Consider the following 15,494-nt stretch of genomic DNA (forward strand, 5'->3'; position numbering starts at 1 on the left):
AGTTATGTTTCCAGCTTTCTACTTAGACAAATCCCTAAAATGGTAGGCATATTGAGCCGGTGAACTGACCACTCTCTCCCATACAAATCAAGGAATCATCCTCATAGACAGAAGGTCATAACTTACTTAGGATTGAGACCGAGTTACTAATGGTCATCCCTATGAAATGTCAACCTCTTCAGTTAATGATATTAAGAGAGATTAATCATTTCACAGTTCGGTATTATACAAACTTTTTATATAGGATGCCTCCACTCACATGTCTCCACATGAATGATTAGGATCACATCTTTCTTACAACTCTTGTAACATTTACAAAGTGGGTCATATCCATAGTGTTACCAGGATAAGACACCCAACTTTATCCATATACTACATACCATTTAGGTTTTTACTTGAACATGATCCACCTGTATATCTACCACATACATGTTCAAGTTACATAAAATAACCTCGGATCTTAGTTTATTAAATTGAGTTAATGCAATCTAAATGTCAAATAAAAGAACTCTTTATTTTATTAAGTAAATAATTCATACATACAATTTACAAAATACGAGAACCACGAGATTTAGGACATCAATCCCAACACGGTGACATATAATGTCTTCCACAACTCAATTATTCCATCAATTGAGTTTGATTTTTAATAGCTATGTCTCCAATAAAAAAAAATCTTGAAGTTAGGGAATATGTTCTACAATTTTTTTTTTTTTTTTTTTAGTTTTCAATTTTGTAAAACACATCAATATATAAAGTGATTTAACATAATTTTTTTGTATGCTTTTTATCCTTTTTTTTTTCTCTTTCCAAAATTGGTGTAAATATAAAAGATTCACCTACTAATTCTATCATACTTGTAAATATACACCAATTCATCGATAACAAATTTGATTGACAAAAAATAATATGTTACGGTTACTGTCTTAATTGAATAAGTTTTTAGAGTTTCTATTTGCATAGAAAAAACAATAATATAATAAAAAAATATAATTTTTTTTTAACTAAAAAAGAATTATTACAAAATTTATAAAAAAAAATAGATAAAATAAAATAGCTCCAATAAATTAATAAAATAGAAATTAAAAGGTTAAATGGTTGACATCTATAGCTCTAATAAATTAATAAAATATAAATTAAACTTTGTAAGTGATTAGAGTATCAAAATCAAAAACTAAAAATTTAAATTCAATGAACTTAAAACTTAAAAGGATATTTGTAATGCATAGTAGAATAAGAGAAAAAATCTAAAAATATATTACATTTTTAAAATATTTGCAAATATGGATGAGTTAACTAGTCAATCTTTGAATTTTTTTTTTTAATTTCTAATTTTGCCCTCCCTTGTCTTATTTTGTTGTACAACTTTTTTTAGTCTTTTTATTTTATTTTTCTTCTTTGATTTTGTTTCTTCCCTCCCTATTTTCATTTTTTCATTTTATTTTCTTTCTTAGTTTTTTGCTTCTTCTCCTTTTTTTATTTTATTTTATTCTTTCCTTTATCTGATTTTTGCTTCTTTCCTTTATTTTTTCATTTTCTTTCATTTTCTTCTTTTTTTCCTTTCTTTTTTTTTCTTTTTTTTTTCTTTTTCTTCAGTTTTGTTTCTTCTTTTTCTCTTATTTTTAAAATTTTTCTTTCCTTTATTTGAATTTTTTCTTCTTCCCTTTTTTTCACAAGAATTATGAGACTGAGTTCCATATGCATGACTTGAAAGTATTCAATTCATAAGTGACTTAACACCAACAAGCCAATCATCAAGTTTGATTATTATAACAAATAATAAATATAAATAGCAAATGAAAGTCTATCAGTGATAGCCACTAATATTTTTTTATCATTGATAGCTTAATCTTTGATTATATTTTCGTAGTTAATAGCCACTTGTAGAAATCTATCATTGATAGCCAACTTAGTGAATTTAATTAATAAAGTTGAATCTCGAACTAAAATGTAAGTAGAATGCCTAGAAGTTATCACTAATAGAATGTTTATTAGTGATAGAACTATCATCGAAAAGAAAAGAGACTTATAAATGTTTGGGAAGGACAAGAGAGGGGTAAAAAGGTGTTTAGTGGTTATGATTGATAGAAGCTACTACTAATAGCATGTTACCAATGATAGGAGCTAATACTAATATCATATTATCGATGATAGAAGTTATCTGATAACACATTATCGGTGATAGAAGCTACTACTGATAGCACGTTATCAGTGATAAAGAACTATCACTGATAGCATGATATTAGTGAGATCGTTGATAGCATCTTATTAGTGATGTTATCAGTGAAAGAAGTTATCACTGATAACCACAATATGAGTGATAGTGATATCGGTGATAAAACTTAAGTGATATCTATATATCGAGTTTCTTTCAAAGGTGATAACCAGTTATAGAAATTTATCATTAATAGCCTTAAGTGTTAATATTTCAAGGTTGATTCTAATTGATGAAAGTCTATCAGTGATAATGACTGATAGCTGCTATTAGTGATAGCCATGATAAAAGATTATTAGTGATAACTACTATGGTAATCAAAGTTGTTAGTCTTCTTTCAAAGTTGATCATTATTTATAAATCTATCATTGATAGCCACTTATAGCTTTAAGTAGTAATATTTCAACGTTGATTCCAATTGATGAAAGTGAATCAATGATAGCTAATAATAATTGATAGTAAATTAAAAGTTAATATTTCAAGATTGTATTAATTTTTCTAAAATTGAAAGCTATCGCTGATAGCAACTATCATCAATAGTAATTGATAGAAGCTATCAATGATAGCAGCTGATAGAACCTATTAGTGGTCATCACTGATAGCTGTTATCAATGATAGCAGTTGATAGCAGCTATCAGTGGTTATCACTAATAGTTGCTATCAGTGATAGCTTTTAATTTGAGAAAAACGGGAAGAAGTGAAAAAAATGGTGGCTAGGCATGGGTTTTTTAGTCTTTTACCATTTTTTGATCTATATATGCAATTATTTTATCCTTGTACTACATATTCTATTATTTTGGGCTTAAATTCTATTTATGCAACTAGCCCAACTTAAAATTTGTTGTGAATTTGAGGCACAACGAGAACATGGATATAGAAAAATATAATATAATAATATATTTATATAATAATATTAAATATATAAAATATAATATAACATAAAATAACTAAAATTATGAAATTGGATAATATGAAAATTAGTGGAATCTTAAAGTGGAATTCTCAACAATGTATGTGTGATTTTAAGATCCACTGAATGCCACTATTTATAGGCAAAGTGGCAAATAGGATGTGGACTTACATAGACACCAAGCATGAACAATTATAAGGTACATGGACAACTTGAAGGGTGATATATGGCTTTTGGGACACTAAGCACTGGACATCTATTTATTATTATAATATTCATAGTACTCCCCCTTGCCCATATATATATATATGAAATATGCCTCGTTAAAACCTTACTAGGAAAAACTCAATGGGAAAAAACCCTAGTGAAGGAAAAAATAGTACATATTTCATATAATATATACTCTTAAAAGAATACATTATATTTACTCTCCCTCATGAAAACATCACTTAAGATCTCCGAGTCGCCGCATTCTAATGTTGTGCACCAATTTTTCACTTGTGGTTGGTAATGCCTTTGTAAATAAGTCTGCCAAGTTAACCTTCGAACAAATTTGTTGTACAGTGATATCGCCATTTTCTTCAATATCATGAGTGTAGAAAAGCTTCGATAAAATATGTTTTGTTCTATCTCGTTTTATATCTCATTTGATTTGGGTGCAAGCTGTGTTGTCTTCGTATAATATTGTTGGAAAATTTTTATTAGAAGACAAGGCACACTTATCACGAATGTGTTGAATCATTGACCTTAGCCATACACATTCTCCACTAGCCTCGTGAATTGCAAGAATTTTAGCATGATTTGAGGAAGTGGCCATTATAGTCTGTTTCATTAATCGCCATGATATAGCAGCTCCTTCACATGTGTACAGATAATCTGTTTGAAATCTAGCTTTGTGTGGATCAAATAAATATCTAAAATCTGCATAATAACCTATATCAAAATTTGATTTATTTGAATAAAACAAACCTATATCGATTGTTCCTCGGAGATATCGAAGTATATGCTTAATTCCGTTCCAATGTCTTTTTGTAGGAGAAGAACTATATCTAGCTAATAAATTTACTGAAAATACAATATCTGGTCTTATATTATTAGCAATATACATAAGTGCACCAATTGCACTAAGATATGGTATTTCAGGACCAAGAAGTTCTTCATTATCTTCTCGAGGTCGAAATATATCTTTCTTTATATCCAATGAATGAACATCCATTAGAATATTTAATGGATGTTCTTTGTCCATATAAAATCTTTTCAAAATTTTTCCTGTATAAGTTGATTGGTGAATAAATATTTCATCCGCTAAATGTTCAATTTGAAAACCAAGGAAAAATTTTGTTTTTCCGAGATCTTTCATCTTAAATTCTTTCTTAAGATATTCTATTGCCTTTGAAAGCTCTTCAGGAGTTCCAATTATATTCAAGTCATCAACATATACAGTGTAACTTTATTGAATACCATTCCCAGGAATTTGATGTATATGTTTTAAGTACCTTAAATCCTTATGGGATTCTCATATAAATATTATTATCAAAAGATCCATATAAATATGTTGTGACTACATCCATAAGATGCATATCTAGACTTTTATACACAATCAAACCAATTAAATATCTTAATATAATTGCATCCACCACCGGAGAATACGTCTCCTCAAAATCAATACCAGGTATTTGTGAAAAATCTTGTGCAACTAGTCTTGCTTTATATCTTGTGACCTCACTATTTTCATTTCTTTTCCTAAAAAATACCCATTTGTATCCCACAGGTTTAACACCTTCTGGTGTTCGGACTACTAGTTAAAAAACCTGATGTTTTGAAAGTGAGTTTAATTCTGCCTCGATTGCTTCTTTTCACTGAAGCCAATCTTTTCTATGTTGATATTCTTCAATAGATTTTGATTCAGGATCCTCATTTTCAGATATAATATCAAGAGCAACATTTGTAACATCCCGAAATTCAGAAAAATTTAAGTTAATTATCTAAAATTATTGAGTTTAAATTTCCCTTTCATTTGAAAATTGGGGTTAAATTGAAATAATTAAAAAACTTTTATTGATTAAATTAAATTAAATTAATTAGATATTCGAACTGATTATCTTGAAAATATTGAATTTTGTTTCCCTTTGATTTTGGATTTTAGGGCCAACTTGAAAAAAAAATTTAAGAGATATATTAATTTTATATGGTTTAATTGATTTAAATAATTAAAATGATTTAATTTGTATCAAATTGATGGATTTTATGCACTTTAATTTTTGTTTTTGAAGCCTAAATTAAGATAATTTGAAAAGTTAATTGATTTATAAATTTAATAGAATCTTTGGAGATTTTGAAGATACTGTGATAAAATATTTTATTTATCTTTTAAAAATTTGAAAAAAAATAAAAGAGTTGAGATTTTTTCGAAATTAAATGAGAGTGAAAAGAGGCAAAAAAAAAAATTGGGGAGAAAGCAATTCGATTTTTCTTTCATAAAATTATCGATTGATGAAGTTTGAACCGCTGGATCGTGCTCAAATTTAGTTAGTCTGTTCGAGATATATGGAATTTCATTTTGAACGGTTGGATTGTTGTTTGAACTTATGGTTTGTTAGTAATTGTTGCTGAATAAAATCTGTAAAACTAGAAATTCCCCTTCTCTCCCACTCTCGCAAACCCTCCTCATGCAAGACCCTTGCTACCAGCTGCTAGGCTAAACAATTTATGTCGTCCGACAGCAACACCCGTTGCCTATTTATAGTATCCACAAGTCGATGCTCCATCTATCGGCACTGTCCGATCTTTGTTGGAATCTTGAGAAAAACCTTGGCTAAGACTTATTTTCTTTATAATTTGGGAGGTGAAATTCACCCATTTGATTTTGGATTAAATTAGTAACCTCTCTTTGGTGTGAAACTTAGATTCAAGATTTGGAAGTTTTGAGGCATTGACCATCAAGCTAGACACCATTTTGTTTTGTAGAAAATTGGTGAAGATCAGTAAGTTTTGTAAGTTGTTGGATGGTTATTCTTTTGGATTGAGAGTAATAGTGGAAAATTAAGTTATTGATTTTGGATTTAATTCTTGATCAGATTGGCTAATTGAATCAAGTTTTGGAATTTGTCTTGGATCAAGCCACAACTTTAGGTTGATTCAAGTGTACTAAAGAAGTTCTAAGGAGATTTTGTTTTGCATTTTTTACCAAGTTGAGGTAAGTGGTACTATTATCGGTGCCTTTGTGTCAGGCGACCTAGTCTAGAATTATAAAGTTAACTAATGGACTCTTGAAGCATGATTTTGTCATTATGTTTTACTTGTTGCATGACAGTTATAAGTATTATAAGCATGTTCGAATTTCTAATCAGTACTGATATTATGTATGTGGTGCATGAATAGACCAATAGAGGCAGTTTACTGTCTCGCCTTGACGCATGTTTTATTTCAAAGGACCTACGGGTCTAGTTTCATGTTTGACGGTGTGCCTACGGGCCGCTAGACATGCGTGAGTTGAAAGGTTCATGTTCATGTTATTTTTTCATGTTTGACAGTGTGCCTACGGGCCGCTAGACATGCGTGAGCCAATAGGTTTAAGTTCATGTTACTTTTATTTTCATGTTTCATGTTTGACGGTGTGCTTACAGGCCACTAGACATGCGTGAGCCGACAGGTTTAGGTTCATGTTATTTTCATATTTGATGGCGAGCCTACGGGCCGCTAGACATGCGTGAGCTGAAAATTTTACGTTCATGTTATTTCCATGTTTGACGGTGTGCCTACGGGCCGCTAGACATGCGTGAGTCGACGGGTTCACGTTCATGTTATTTTCATGTTTGACGGTGTGCCTACAGGCCGCTAGACATGCGTATCAAGGCAAGATAGTACGTCTTTTGGTTTTCCTTTCATCATCAAAAACCGATGTAGCTGTATGAGCCACGTGCTATTTTTTCTTTGCTCGTGGATGCATAGTCTAATCCCGTTAATGAGATCACTTACTAAGTATTTTATATTCAACCTTTCTTAATTTATTTTTTTCAGGTAATGATAGGAACGGACCGGCAGGTGATGAGAGGGACCTGTGATCGTTCCATATGGGACATGTAAATCACTTCTGCTCAGTTTACGTTTTCAAGCTATTTAAAAGTTTTGATTTGAAACTCAATGTTGGTCAAAATTTTATTTGCTTAAGTTATTTTTTTCCTTCATTATTTTAGGGGCCCCGAACAAAGGTTTTACTTATTTGTTATTTATTTAGGAAAACGTTCTTTATTATTTTAGTGAAATTTATTTTCCTTAATGATCAAAATGTTTTGAATGTAAGTGTGTAATTATGAGTAACGACCCTTATCACAGTACTCAATCGGGTCGTTACAACATTATACGAAAAGATGTTGTCAATAATTACATTAGTTCCATTCTATCTTTTTTCCTATTATGACATAGTTTATTGAAATTTCATTATTATCTTTAGGTGTTTTACCTTCCTTACTAGTCACGTCGAGGATTTCTTTATGGGTATTTACATCCTCAACCAAGTCTTTTTCACTATTAATTATTTTTAGTTTTCGAGGATTTTTATCTTTGGAACCCACTAGTCTATTACGCTTCTGGTGTGTTCCAAACTCATTAGTGACAACTTGTTGTGTTGGGATATCAATTTTTTATGGAACATTTGTAGCTGGTATATGTGACTTAGTTACTTTCTTTGCATCTATAAATGCATCTAGTAATTGATTTGCTATATTTTGCAAATGAATTATTTTCTTAACTTCAAGTTCACATTGATCTGTATGGGGACCTAAATGAGACAATAACAATACATTCCATGTAATTTCTTTTTGCAACTTCTTAATTCCTCCCCCAATTTGAAAAATATGTCTCATTAAAATGACAATCAACAAATCGTGCAGTAAATACATCACTCATCAGGGGTTTAATATATTTAATAATTGATGGAGAATCATATCCGACATATATTCCTAACCTCCTTTGAGGACTCATCTTAGTGCGTTGTGGTGGAGCAATTGGAACATATACTGCATATCCAAAATTCTGAGATGGAAAATATTTGGCTCAAGACCATAAGCTAATTGTAATGGTGAATACTTATGATAAGCTACTGGCCTAATGCGTACAAGTGATGCTGAATGCAAATAGCATGTCCCCATACAAAAGAAGGAAGCTTAACTCTCATAAGAATGGTCTTGCAATTAATTGCAAACATTTTATAATGATTATGCTAAACCATTTTGTGTATGAACATGAGATATAGGATGTTCAACACTTATCCCAATTGACATAAAATAATTATCAAAAGCTTAGGATGTAAATTCACCAGCACTATCAAGAAGAATGGTCTTAATTGAATAATCAGGAAATTGTGCTCTTAACTTATCTATTTAAGCAAGTAATCTTGCAAATGCAAGATTTCGACTTGATAATAAGTACACGTGTGACCATCTGTTAGATGCATCTATTAATACCATATAATATCTAAATGGTCTACTTGGTGGGTTAATGGGTCCACATATATCATAATGATTTTGTTCTAAAAATGCAGGTGATTCAGTCCCCACTTTAGCTGGTGATGGCCTAATTATCAATTTTCCTTGAGAGCAAGCATCACATGATAATTCATTAGACTGAAGAATCTCTTAGTTCTTCAATGGGTGTCCATTTGAATTCTCAATAATTCTCCTCATCATTATAGATTTTGGATGACCCAATCGGTCATGCCAAATTGTAAATATGTCTGGATTCATGAACTTCAGGTTCATTGTTGCATATGTTTCAATTACTCGTATATGAGTATAATACAATCCAGAAGATAAAATAGATAACTCTTCCAATATACGTTTTTCATTTGAGACAGTGGATATGATATATAGATATTCCACATTATTCTTACTATCATTCTCAATATGATAACCATTGCAACGTATATCTTTAAAACTTAGAAGATTTCTCTTTGATTGACTAGAGAACAATGCATTGTCAATTGTAAATTTTGTTACTCTAGGCAAAATAATATTTGTTTTTCCAAAAACTTCGATCAAGTTTGCATAACCTGATATTGTATTTACTTTTGCTTTCAACATTGTCAATTTGGAAAAATATTTTTTATTTCTAAGTATTGTGTGTGTAGTTGTACTATCTGCCAGACGTAGATCTTCTTGCTTATTTTTGAAACACTAACATATAAAATTGATCCATGTTTCTTCATTAAAAAAAAGGGATAATTACAATAAGAAAAACAACACTTAAATATACAAAAGTTACTAAAAAAAATAGGAAGATAGATAACATTAAGTCTAGTTATTCTCAAAATCAAAAGAAACACTTGATGTTCCATCAACTATGTCAATCTTCTCTTCAAAAGATTCAAAGAAGTCCGCTACATCCAAATTTGTCATATGGGATGGGTCAAATATGTCATTATCCTGGTATGCATAGCTTTTGCTTTATCCTGATTGGATGTCGTATTTCCTTCTTTAATAGTCTCCCCAAGATTCATAGCATCCAGGTGGATTTCGCTATCAAGTACCCATGACAAATAATTATTGTCGTTAATATCAAGGGCGGTAAATTCTAATTTTGTGAGATTTGTCATGACAGCACTTTAGTACCTACCTTTAGCGGGAAAACAACAGGAGCTCGTGCAGATAACGTGTTATAAATTTGAGGAGCATAACAGGAACGTGGATATAGAAAATATATAATATAATAATATTAAATATATAAAATATAATATAACATATAACTAAAAATATAAAATTGGATAGTATGAAAATTAGTGAAATTTTGAAGTGGAATTCTCACCAATATATGTGTGATTTTAAGATCCACCAAATATCACTATTTATAAGCAAAGTGACAAGTAAAATGTAGATTTACATGAACACCAAGCATGAATAATTACAAGACACGTGGATAACATGAAAAGGGACACATGACTTTTGGAATACTAAGCTATGGGTATTTATTTATTATTATAATATTCATAATAAAATTTAAATTCAATAAATCTCATAGCACATGAAGATGGTGGTCTGTTCTAGAAAATTTAACAAAAGATTTTAAGTCGAGAAATATGATTATTTTAGATAAATCATCGTTTTGATAATTTGAAATTGACGTTGTATAAAAATAAATAATAAAAAAGATATTTACGAGTAAAAATGTAACTTTAAAAAGCAAGGTATATTTAAACGTCTTTTCAAAAGTTGATTTACTAAACTTCTTTATTTATTTATTTATTTATTTTCTTTTCAAAAAGGGTTTACAAAACTAAATTATTCCCGTCAAAAAGCATATTAAAAGATGGAAAAGAGATTAATAAAGTTTTAGGTGGAATTTAATATATATATAAAACGTGTTGATGGCACTACAGAGGGGTGGATTGGTCAAGAATTAATATTAAGGCATCTTTAGTATAGGATCTATGTTTGAGTATTGCTATAATTACGCAGGATGTTTTTAAATATAAAAAAATAAATCAAAATATTTACAAAATATAACAAAATTTTAAGAAAATCAATGATAGAAGATATTGATAGACTTCTATTAGTGTCTTTTAGTGATATTGATCTATCAGTGTCAATCATTAATAGTTCTAAAATTTTGTTATATCTTGTAAATATTTTCAACAGTTTTATTATTTGAAATAATTTTTCCCAATTATACTGACATGGTTTTTCATTGACTTATATGTATCGAGTAAAAAATATGCTTACATTTTATTTTGGTTTCTGAATCCATAGTTGATAACACATTTTGATCTTGAATTTTTATTTTTGAAAATTATTCTTGTTTTTTACTATTTTATTAATAATTGGCTTTATCATTCATAAATAGAATTAAGTCTATAAACGTTCATTCTACCTCTACATCTTTTGTTTTGTTATCTATTTTGGATTAATAAAAACGAGTCAAATTTTGAAACCTAAAAAAGTTATTATTAAAAAGTTGTTTTTGTTATTAAAATTTGACTAATCAACTCTTTACACGTAAGAAAAATACAAATCATGGTAAGAAAATGAGATGAAATAAGATTAATTTTCAAAAATAAAAAAAATAAAAATGTAATGGCTACGAATTGGGAGTTTCATTTTCTGTTTTTGGTTTTTAAAAATTAGACTTATAAACATCCTCCACCCATAAATTTCTATGTTTTGTTGCTAGTTTCCACTCACTTTTAAACCTTTTAGCATTTGATTATTTTTGACTTATTGGTTACGAAGGACACATTTGAAATAAAATAGAAAAGAAAAGAAATTTGAAATGCGTAAAATACAATTTGTGTAGAAAGGAAACAAGAAGAAGGTTTGAACAAGAAGAAGATTTTTTGGTTTTTTAAAAAAGAAAAAAAGATTTTAGGGAGTAAAACAAACAAAAAAAAAATTACTTTTTGGTCTCTAACGTTTGGGTTTATTTTTTATTTAATTCCTAATTTTTAAAATATTATGCATTTAGTCCTTATATTTCGAATTTAGATTTTAATTTTGTTCCCAAATTTCAAAATATTAAAATTTGAGTTTTACTTCAATTTGATTCATGAGTTATAAATTTTTTACTTTTACTTTTAATTTTAGTAGTATTGAAAAATAGTAAAAATTTATTGCTATAATTCTTTTAAATCTTTAAAATTAATTAATAGATGTTAGCACTAACAGAGGTGAAAGATAAAAGGGCAATAATAGAGATCATAAAGATAAATTCATATATCGTAAGAGTTTAGACCATTGCAATATTCAATTGATCATCAATACTAATGAATGCTTCAAAAGAAGTATGCTTCAAATGACAATCTTTCCATTGTAGAGAAGTGAATGAGAATGGTAAATACATAATATAAAAGAAAACAATCTCTAGTCTCCAACAAGCTAGTGCATATTATCAAAAAGTACTCCAAGTATCGTATCCAATTTTACCCTTAAAGAAAAAAAAAGAATATTTTTTTTTATCTTTAGGTTTTAGAGTTTAATTTCTATTTGGTCCCTAGATTTCAAAATGTTATACATACAGTTCAAGTTTTGAGTTTGGATTTAATTTAGCCCATACGTCTCAGAATGTTACAATTTACCTTTGGCATTTAAGTTTTATTTCAATTTGGTCCTTAAATTTCAATATGTCTACTTTTAACTTTGATTTTTTTATTTAAATATACACATTTAGACATTGTGTTAATTAATTTAGAATAATTATGAAGTAAAATTTTAAATTTAATTTTAATAGTTATCAAAATTAGTGAAACTTAATTAAATATAATTCTTCTAATTCTTTAAAATTACTCAATAGAAATTAGCACTAAAGACAGAAGGTGATTATTAAGTGAAAAATCAAGACTAAAAAGTATAAATCTTGAAATCTAGGGAGCACATGGAAATAAATCTCAAATCTCAAAGGTAAAATTGTAACATTTTTTAATCTTAGGGACTAAATTAACGACAAACTCAAAACTTAAGAACTAAATGTGTAATATTTTGAGATATAGAAACCGAATAAAAATTAGATCCAAAATTTAAGGACCAAAAATATATTTTTTTCAAAATTTACATAAAAAATGCATGTGATCATCAATCAAATTTAAAATCCCAAATTTGTAGTGTAATGAACAATTAACTAAATTGTAGATCACTAAGGCTAAAGGCAAAAACACATTAGTTAGATGGAAAAAAAACAGCAAAAGAGCAAATAAGCAAAGCAAGAAAAAGAGACAAGAAAGTGAGTTTGGGTGGCAACTTCCCTCCATCTTTCCTCAAAGCCATGGCCTCATAAACTGGCCAACAATTCACCACTGCAAATCCGGCTATGAAAATCTGAGCAACCACATGTTCCCACCTGCCGCCCGATCTCCAAATTCCGATCAGCCCACCGACGTAACCGGCCAAGTTGATGTTGGCGACGGTGGCAATGAGAAGGAACGTTGGAGAGAGAACTTCAAACTCAAACAACAATTGCTCGTACCTCTCCCTTTCTTCTTCATCAATTGCTTTGCTGGTGACGGTGAAACTAAAACTAGATTTAATCCCCAAACACTTCAACATAAACTCCATGCTTCCTAAGAATAAACAAGACACTGATTTTGTGTGCTCCACGTTCTTTGATCATTCCACCATTTTCGAAATGTCCCTCCGACAAGGAGGAATTCTACACGGTCTTGACCATAAGCTCCAAGGGAAAAAAAACATGTATACTACAAACCATGCATCCCAAACCAAAAAAAGCACCCACATATTAATGTTTTCACTCGTTTTCATAGAGTATGATTGTTTTTTTCACAATTTTTTTAAGAAGATTTCTTAAAATAATATTTAAATTCTTAGCCGAATTCTAATTAAAAAACCAATTCTTAAGATACCATTTGATTTTTTGTTTTTGAAAATTAAGCTAGTAAATACTACTATTATCCATAATTTTCTTTGTTTTGTTATATTTTTTCTTTTAGTTATTTTTTTTTTAAAAAGTTAAATTTTGAAAACTTAAAAAAATAAATAAAGTAGTTTCTAAAAAAAAAAAATTTAAAAAAAAATTAGCTAGTATTTCAATTGTTTCTTAAAAATGTGAAAACTATTATCAAAAAATTAGAGCAACCATAAATTTCAAAAAGCATAAAACAAAAAACGAAACATAACCAAAGCGGGCTATATTTTTTTCATTTTAAAAAAGTTGACTTATGCACGTCAAAAATCTTTCTAGAAAGCAAATATAACAAAACAAAAGGCTCATAGGCAGAAAGAAAAGAGTAACCTTTGGGAAGATGGGGGTGGAATTGATGAGGGTCAACTGAGGGAGGAAGGCTTATAAATGGTAACGGGGATGGACCAAAAGGGCCAGAATGAAGAATGGGCATAAGAAAGGCTCATGAAAAAGGCCATCGATCTTATGCCAAATGTGATTGGACTGTACTCTGAGAAACTGACTCCCAAAAACCCAATGTCACACCTTTTCAAACGATCAAACACATCGTGGAGGCTCATTGGCACGACCCCATTGAAAGCAACCCTTTTTGGATTGCAAACTACACTCTTCCACCCCTCGATTGGAATCGACAGCTTGTGTAAAAGTCCTCCACTAGAGACCCATATTTAAATACCAAATGTCAAACGAAACAAGTCCCAGATGCTCTCTTATTGTTGTTCTTTCTTAAAAGAAAAGATAACTATTCATTACCACTTGAATTTTAGCAACCCTACCTTAGAACCCCATTGGGTGTTATTCTCATAATCACAACTCACAACTATATGGGCCAAGTCCAAGACTTCTTGAGACTGAATAGACCTTTCCACAACATGATTGAGGCCATGTTTTGGGAGTTCAAGTGACTCGAGTGATAATGGGCTTCCAAAGAATATCCGTCGAATAAAGAAACATCCTGTGCGAATATAACTTGGGCCTAATAATCCACCAATACCAGCTGAATTTATTATGAATACACGCTTTAACTCGTTACCATAAATGTCATTTTTGTTAACTTCATGAAAACGTTGAGGGAACTTAACATAACCTAAGTTGCCCCAAGTTTTGGGTCCAAGAGATAGCATAAGGCACGAGCCAGTGTTTGTGAATCATCGGAATAAGTGTAACAATCCAAAGTAAGAATAATAGGTGCATTGGTCATTGTAGCTGATACTTGAAGCTACACAATTAAACAGTAGATTTAGATGAGGGAAAAAATGAGGAAAGAATCCAAATTTGACCTAAAAAAACAAGCAAGGTAAATTAGTTTTAGGGCTTTACAAGAGTATAAGAGCACCAGTCTTGAAATGATGATGAGAAGTTACATTTTTTTGCCTTGAAACATAGATGAGATTTGGCAATGACTCTCCACTATGTTGGGAATCTATACATAGATATAAACAAAATGCAGAAAATTAAAGTATATCTAAAATTTCTACTTCCACATAGTAAAGCCAACAAAGGTTAACGATCGTAAAATTAACAAATAATAAAGAGAAGGGAAAAGAGAGTGACACAAAAATATACTGACTACGTCTAGTCTTTTGTAACTGTAGATGCATGCGTGCGTACGTGTGTATATATATGTGTGTGTGTGTGCACGCGTGCGTATGTCCAAGCCTAATTGGTGACACACCAAAATTAAGATGGTTTTTCTTCAATTTCAAAATTACACGTGTTGACCAAGTCAAAACTATATATGTATATTCCATCATTGTGTACTTCTCCATTGAGTTTTGTTTCCACAATCCTGACATTCTCCCACTTGGAGATAAAATGACGATCTTGCCTCCCACTGCAACAAAAATAATATCTTGACAAACTCAAGACTATACTCTCATTACAATTGTTATCTATGATCTTCCTGACCAACTTCAAGGTTCAACATAAAATCTATAAAATAGAAAAAGTAATAAAATAGAAAACTAT

The 15,494-nt window shown here is 29.9% G+C and overlaps 1 pseudogene; it reads right to left on the reverse strand.

Moving 5' to 3' along the window:
• Positions 1-12,681: 12,681 nt before the first annotated feature.
• Positions 12,682-15,494, reverse strand: part of LOC120079133 (cellulose synthase-like protein G2) — a 48,845-nt pseudogene continuing 46,032 nt past the window's right edge.

This window comes from Benincasa hispida, chromosome 1, assembly GCF_027475165.1.
Source record: "Benincasa hispida cultivar pf3 chromosome 1, pf3_genome.v1.1, whole genome shotgun sequence".
Classification (NCBI taxonomy): Eukaryota; Viridiplantae; Streptophyta; class Magnoliopsida; order Cucurbitales; family Cucurbitaceae; genus Benincasa; species Benincasa hispida.